Source organism: Neltuma alba, unplaced genomic scaffold (assembly GCF_004799145.2).
Source record: "Neltuma alba isolate B1F8T4 unplaced genomic scaffold, ASM479914v2 tig00010233_pilon, whole genome shotgun sequence".
NCBI classification, from domain to species: Eukaryota; Viridiplantae; Streptophyta; class Magnoliopsida; order Fabales; family Fabaceae; genus Neltuma; species Neltuma alba.
The window spans coordinates 1-7,535 of record NW_021635165.1 but is presented as its reverse complement, the minus strand read 5'-3'; the positions used below and the strand labels follow the sequence as shown (position 1 = coordinate 7,535).

Sequence of the window (7,535 nt, the reverse complement as noted above, 5' to 3'; positions counted from 1 at the left end):
TTCAAATGGCTAGAGGCAAGAGGGAATAGGAAGGGAGGGGGAAAAAAAAAAAGGCATGTACAACCCACTTGGTTGGGGAGTTGGGGTAAGCTATGCACATAAAACCAGCTCTAAGTAAGAGCAAGGAAGTCAATAGAAGATACGCCTCCTTGCTGAAAGCAAATCATTGAAGAAGAATTATGACTCATCATACAATCTGATTGGTCAAGGCTGCCACAAAAACACCAACCAATCACCGAATCTAACTGAAATGCTTGTTGTCAATTTGAGCTCAAGAAAAAGAAGCTAATGAGGATCTTGCTCCTATGATAACTACAACAATCTGAGTATGACCCATCTTTATGATCAGAAATCAACAACCAGCAGCCTTCAAGAAGTTATCATATGGGCTAGATGCTGGTAATTGAAAGGTCTGGTACTGGTATGCTGCCGCACAAAGCACTGGAGTCGGTGTCGCGCCAGACATGGGGACAATGTTTGGCTCCAGGAATGGATTTCCTGTCTGCAGTTCAAATGGTAAGAAAATAAGATATCCTTGTTTCCATATTTTTGATGAAATTGGATGAATAAGATAGTGTTAAGTTATGATGTGATCATATTTAGATGAAGTCATTAATTAGAATCTCCCTTCTTTTGGCCTCAAATCTTGTTGTTATCAATTAATCATCTTGTGCCAGTTTCCTACACGTCACCTTCATCCAAGTTGCAGCATTAGAACACTATGGAATATGAAATTGTATAAGTGAAACATATATCCGGACAAAGAGATTTTTCTGTCTTAACATTCACTTTTATTTTTGTTCATATTAGGACTGAGAATATGGCATGTGATTATTTGGGAGTTAAACAGGCAAAAGCAAGATTGGATTACATATATTAACCTGCATATGGTAAACCTAAATTCGGGCCAAAGCAAGAGGATAAACAATAACTTGACCCATATTTTCATGTCATAAATGTCAACCGCAATCATATATGCATATAAAACAAGGTAAAAAAGCTTCATTCTACATTTTAAAACTAAAGAAAAGAAGAGTACCATAGGGAGACTTTGCTGAACAGTGGATTGTGAAGGCACCTCCCCCTTGCCCTGGTTGTAATCTTCAGCAGAAATAGTAAATGGATTTCCTTGCACTGGCAGAGGAAACATGAAAGTGGAAATCATCTGCTGCTTTCCCATGAGGAGGGCCTCACAATGCAGAGCCATTTCTTTATAAGGCTTGTCAAATGGAGGTGAAACTGAAACCCTTCCAACTTGATTTGTTGTTTCCATAACCTACATATATTATCATTTTTTAAAAAAATTATATATCACTTTGGTTTGATAATAAAAGTGATATTTATTTCGGTTTGACGAGAAATATTAGGAAGAAATGAATGGGAGTGCGTTCAAGATGCCTCCTTTTATTCACTAATTAAAAGCTACAAAGCTTTTGGCATGTAGGATTATTCTGTCTGCCCTTGTACTTGATACAGAGCACTTACCCTGGCCTAACGTTTTTATTTCAGGAATTATTTTACTTGTCTGTATCTCATGCAAAGTCATCTTCATCAAAACGATACAAGACATGGGTAGAACAGAAGGATGCTATGTGTTTGTATTTTTTGGAACAGAAAAACTTACCGAACCCAAAATGTCATCAACACTAAGCAGAATAGGACTTTCTGAAGGCAGCTGCACAACAGCGCCAGCTGTGCTTTCCAATTCTCGGGATGAGACGTCATCATCAAGTGTAAACAATGGTGCATCAACCTGCAGATTCTCGATGTTTAACATGATGGGCAAATGTTAGATGAAAATAATATTTAGAAAAGAAAGAAAAAATCCGTGCAAGTTACCATATCGGATGATTTATCATCTTTCAATCCAGATTGGTAGATGCCTCCTGGTGATTCGGTGGATAGCTGAGCTCCCATTGGACATGCATTATCAGGTGAAAATTTACGAAGCAGTTTTTCTTTTAAGTTGGATGGTTCCTGTTGCACAAAGAATTCAGAAGTTAGCACCATATACCAACAAATTAGACCATGGTATAGCAACAAGTTGTTACATCTGTTGATTTTTCCACATTCTGCACTATCATGGTAGCAAATGATTCTTTAGACTGGCTCTCAGTCAGTTTTATTGCTGAAAGTGACTTTAAAGCATCTACATCATCCTCCTTTGATCCATAAGGTTTACTCGGATGTCTTATTGTATCCATCACAACTTGCAATTTGTTATCGTCAAAAATTTGTAGAAATGGATCAACCTGAAACAAGCATGAAAAGTTCAGGGACAAAATAATAATTTAACCCCATGGAACACCACTAGAACTGTTTAAAAGTGTATTCAATTGTGTAAAGAAAATATACAATCACTACAATCTACATCACAATCCAAAAGGTTATGAGCGATGTCTGAAAAATTCTGATAATATAAATTATTGAAAAAAGTTGCATCAAAGATGTGATTCACATACTGTTTCATCTGAAAGTGCCATTTTAGCAATAGGAATGAGAGAGAGCACGTTGTAGGCCTTGGCTATGAAAACAATCATGCATGTTGCCAATGTGAAGAGAGATCTGCGGCGTGAAGGTGGCAGCTGAACTGAAAAAGATAAAAAAATTGTTATTTGAAGTTCAAAATTTGACAGCTTGACAATTCTATGCAACATTAAACCAATTTTTTTTGGGCCAAAAACATTAAACCAATTGGTACAAAGTTTTGGAGGAAGATTCCTGATCACACTTGCGTGCTCATTAGTTGGTATCAAAGTTGGTGATTGATTGCTCCAAAAATGACTACCGATAGAGAGTCCTAGCAGGTGAAGGTTTTAATGGGCAAGGAGGTCAAGTAAATTGTAGGCGTTGAACACTGCAGCATATAGCCGTGAAGACATCACCTCTCCAACGGGGCCAAATGAAGGAAACTAAAGTGGCATAGGATGCACCAATCAATGTTAAGTAGTATGGGATGGCCAAAAGGGTATATAAGTGAGTTTGTTCTCCCACCAAAGTAACTGGATTTTTGGACAGAGTTCCCCATTTTGCTTAGGTATCCATGAGAATATACAACAATGTTGAATTAGGTTTATCCATCATGCAAAATCAAAATCTCCGTTGTACGATAACATTTTACTTCAATCACAAAATTTGGGTTTTCACCATTGGTTGACCATTAGTTCAAATTTAACACCGAAAAACAAAGGACCGATTTTTGACTCCTCAGTGTTCAGTATTTGCTGTTCAATCATTATTAAATCAAAGGGATGATCATGATTTCTAACAAAATGTTTAAGGCTTTTGAAATTCCAATCATCTTGTGAGCTTCTTCAACAAACTAGTATGATTAGAAAGTCGGAAAATGGAAGAAAGTGACATTAGATAGCCATCATTGAGGAGAAAATAAGTGTTTCTTGCGATAAAGCGAAAAGTAAAAGAATTTCTTGGCAGATATTAGCTCCCCTTCCCAACCTATCTAACTTTACGTTCATATATAATTTCAAAAAGCATGCGACTCAATTTTGCTGAAAGAGTTCCTTTAGGTTAAAGATTTTTGAAATACAAGTTCAAGAAACTTACTGAGAGTTCCTGGTAATGTTTCAGCTAGGAAAATCATTGTCAAGCAGAGCATCACTTCATATGCATTATTTGGTGACGAGAAAAATGGTTAAAAAAAAAAATGTAATTTGGCTTCATGAGACATCCAACTATATCATAACTGCTCTTACTGATTGTCACATTTGATAAACTACATAGGACATAAAGGTTCTACCCTTTTCAGCAAGAAGAAATGCTCCTCAAGGTAAACGCCAACTGGAAACTTTGAATCAGAGCCTCATTAGAGGAGTTCTGCGATTCACAGAATTTGCAAGAGATCAGGCGAAACAAAAGTTAACAACGACTTAATAAAATGACAAGTTAAGATTTAAAAAAGATCAACAACCTAAGAAAAATTATGTTATGGCCAAGGAATCAGTAGTAAACCACTTATAATAAAAACCAGTTGCTGGAGATCTTGGATTTCCATTGCAATCACAGTTAGGCGACCTTTAGAGTGGCCTTTTTCTTTTTTTTTTTTTTTTTTTTTTTTTTTTGGGGACGAAGCAAGTTGAGGTGATCCATCATGATTTTTATGGTTTCAAGTTTGAATACGCTTTGTCTATACTCTTAAGTTAGATTTTGCTTATACCAAGCTGTTTTAGTAGTCTTCAACTTGAAAGAAGATACAAGGAATGGCAAGGGAGACAGCTAAGTTAAATCTGGTCTGAATCTGATAACGATTAGTGGGTTCAAACTCATACCAAGTGTATTCCCTTGGAACTTGACCTATGTCATAACTAAAAATATGCACACAAGGTACTTGGCTAAGTCCCCTACAGTATTATTCTTTGTTAGTCTACAAAAGAGAGATATTTTAAACTAAGTAATGCAAATGTTCAAAAACAATGAGATCCTCAATCATTTATCCAAGGAAAGTGAAATATAAATTAGAATAAATAGAAGAGACCTCTCTTCAGAAAACTGAGATGATTATGTTATCAAACGAAGTCTACTGCTTTAGATGTATTGTTACTTTAACACAATTCTTATACAGATGCAATGTCCATCTTGGTGATGAACTATCATGCTGAAAATGAATACCAGTATAGCAACAGGGGAAAATGCATTAACTCGTGACCGCAGGTAAAATAAAGAATAAATGAACTACTACTTTTCATGTTTATGAGTGAATTCCAGCACAATATATTGCAGGTAGATAAAAGTAACAAACAGTTTTTGTTCAATAATCATGTTAGTATCTTATATTAACAGGAATGACTACAATTCATTAATCAAACTCTAAAAACTGTAGTTCAGAAACATTTAATTAATTACAACAAATGAATTTATTAATTACAATATAACCATTTACTATGATGATTACTACTATTAGAATTAATATTTAATAGTATATTTTATTACTAATAATTCTGATTATGAATTTCCTAGTATATTTTATTACTAATAGTTCTGATTATGAATTTCCCATAAGGGGCAAATTAGATGAAAATATGATCTTGATGTATATATATTAATGAAAAACTTATTACCTTGTTCCGAGCAACTAGCAAGACAAGGCTGTAAGTATGGGCAATTGCTTGAAAATTTTCAGGCACATTCTGAGGAGAGAGGGACTGTGCCCAGATTGATGATAGCAAAAGGGCAATCTGGTGACTGCTCAGCCTAAGGGGTAATGCCTGTAACATCGTAGTAATAAGAGAACTGTTTAATATCGGGTGATATTGATTGACAAGATTTATTGCTATTACAGTAGAATGAAAAATTATCACCATTTGCTTATCAGGGCTGTTTGAAGCATTTTCTTCGCCAAATGCAGTTTGGGGCTTCTTTACACTAGCAACTCGACTGTAAGTTGACTTCAATCTGTTCATCATGGAAGGACTACTGATCTTGTCCTTATCTGTTGATTCACTACTAGGCCTTCTTTTACTTTGGGTCCGACTATAAGTTGACTTTAACCTGTTCATAATGGAGTTGTCATTGGTCTTTGCAGCCCCATCAACCGCGGTTCTGTTATGGCTATCTTCTGGAAAAACTGGTTTCTTCCTATCCATTTTCTGAAATAGCGCGGCTGAAGAAGAAAATACAGATACATTTCTGGATAGTGTCCTTGGAACATTAGCATGAGCTGCCTTTACTGGGGAGGGGACAGAGAAGAAGGTTGAGGACACACTGATGATGGCACAAGAACAACAGAAAATATGCGGTGTGCCCCGACCCTGGTTTCGTGGTCTGGATGTACCATTGCCAGGAGTAACTGATGAAATAATGCCTCAGGAAATGCCTGGAGAGGTGCAGCGTCAAGTTTACAAATAGATAGAAATAGGGAGAGAGAAAAAAGGTTGAAGAAAGGTCACAAAGAAGCAGGAGTAAATTATTCGATTATAGCAAAAATTAGGAGAAAGCTTAAACGGATTAATGTATTCTTGCCTTGTTCTGGTATTGCAGATTTGGTATTGAAGCTGCTATTTGAGCCGTTCTATAAACTGCAGAAATCAAGGTTCTGGCCATTACGGTGATGTTAGACATATTTTCCAACAATACGGCCATCATATCAAGAACAGGACCTGCATCTCCAATCTGTATAACAGTACAGCCCAGGACCACAAAAAAAGTTATAGAAAATAGACATCCAATGCTCAACTAAATATATAAATGGACACACACATATGCCTCTTCGAATTCTCATGCAATTAAAGTCTTTGAAAAGGGCAGGACATATTGTGACCTTGAGTGATAACTGCGCCAGGCATTCATCTACTGCTTGTCGGTACTTTTGGTTCCATTGGATAACTTCAGCCCCTAGGTTTGAATCGTCAAGAGAGCAATGTATGCTTTTCCGTAGGTGTCTCATCATGTCACTCAGTGCACCAATTATAGCCACAGATTGCTGAACCTTTGTCTGTTTAGCAAGCTGGGTGATAACATCAACAATGTCGAGCTGCATATTAGGGTCCTTTAACACATTCTTGTGATCAAGGTGTTTGACCAAAATGGACAATAGAAAGTGTGTATTCTGCCCTGCAAATTACATTGAATTTAACTATAAACTGTTGCCCCGGGGGGGGGGGGGAGAACTCAACAGGCAAAACTGATCTAGAATCTATCTAATCTTGAGCACTGAAGAAAATAAATACCCAAGTTTTCAATTATTAACTGCATTTCCAGCAACACTGAAAGAGCAAGCCCGTGTTGTGGAGACCAGAGATTAGCACTATCAAAATAGCGGAACAAGGATTCCAAAACACGCCGTACAGTTGTTGCCTCTTTGGCTAACTTCGCCATATTACGCAGGCAAACCCTTGACCAAACCGAGGGTTTACAACATCTTCCCTGTAGATAATAAAATGAAAAATAAAAAAGAAGTTATAAACAGCCAAATGGGATTAATTAGTAAATCAGAAGATAAACCACCATCATGAGAATGATAATTACACAGGCACATTAACTTGTCCTTTCTCATTCACCACCATTCTCCAAGAAGTAATCCTTGTCATTTGCATATTTTCAGAATCTTTCTCAACGTCGCCATAATTTTCCAACACAACTGAAACAACCTGAGTTAAAAAATGAAGCTGTAAAACAGAAGCTGTGTACGGAAGGATAATACATGAATGTGCACTTGAAATAGGTTTCTTTTTTTACTCCAAAACCCACTATGGCAAAAACTGAACATTCATGTTGAACATGAAAGGAGCGTGATATTTGAAAAAATCAAAATTATATGATTCACTTTTGGCCCAAAAAAAAAAAACTATATGATTCGCTGATCAGGAAAAAAAAAAACAGAATTCTTCTTGCCTTACTTTTGAAAGATATTTTCCAATTTGGGGAGAAACTGTCTATTTGAGGATTACTTAAAAATTGCATAATTGTTAATCTAGAAAATTCTAAGCAAATAAGAATAGATAACTTAAAAATGCGTAACATATGGTACTTACATTGTCAAATTCAGCTGAAATATGTGAAAATTCACCCATGAACCAAAC

At 36.2% G+C, this 7,535-nt stretch overlaps 1 pseudogene; it reads right to left on the bottom strand.

Annotated features, from left to right (window-relative positions):
- Positions 1 to 352: 352 nt before the first annotated feature.
- LOC114755168 (uncharacterized) lies at positions 353 to 7,529 on the bottom strand (annotated as a pseudogene).
- Between the last annotated feature and the right edge of the window lie 6 nt (positions 7,530 to 7,535).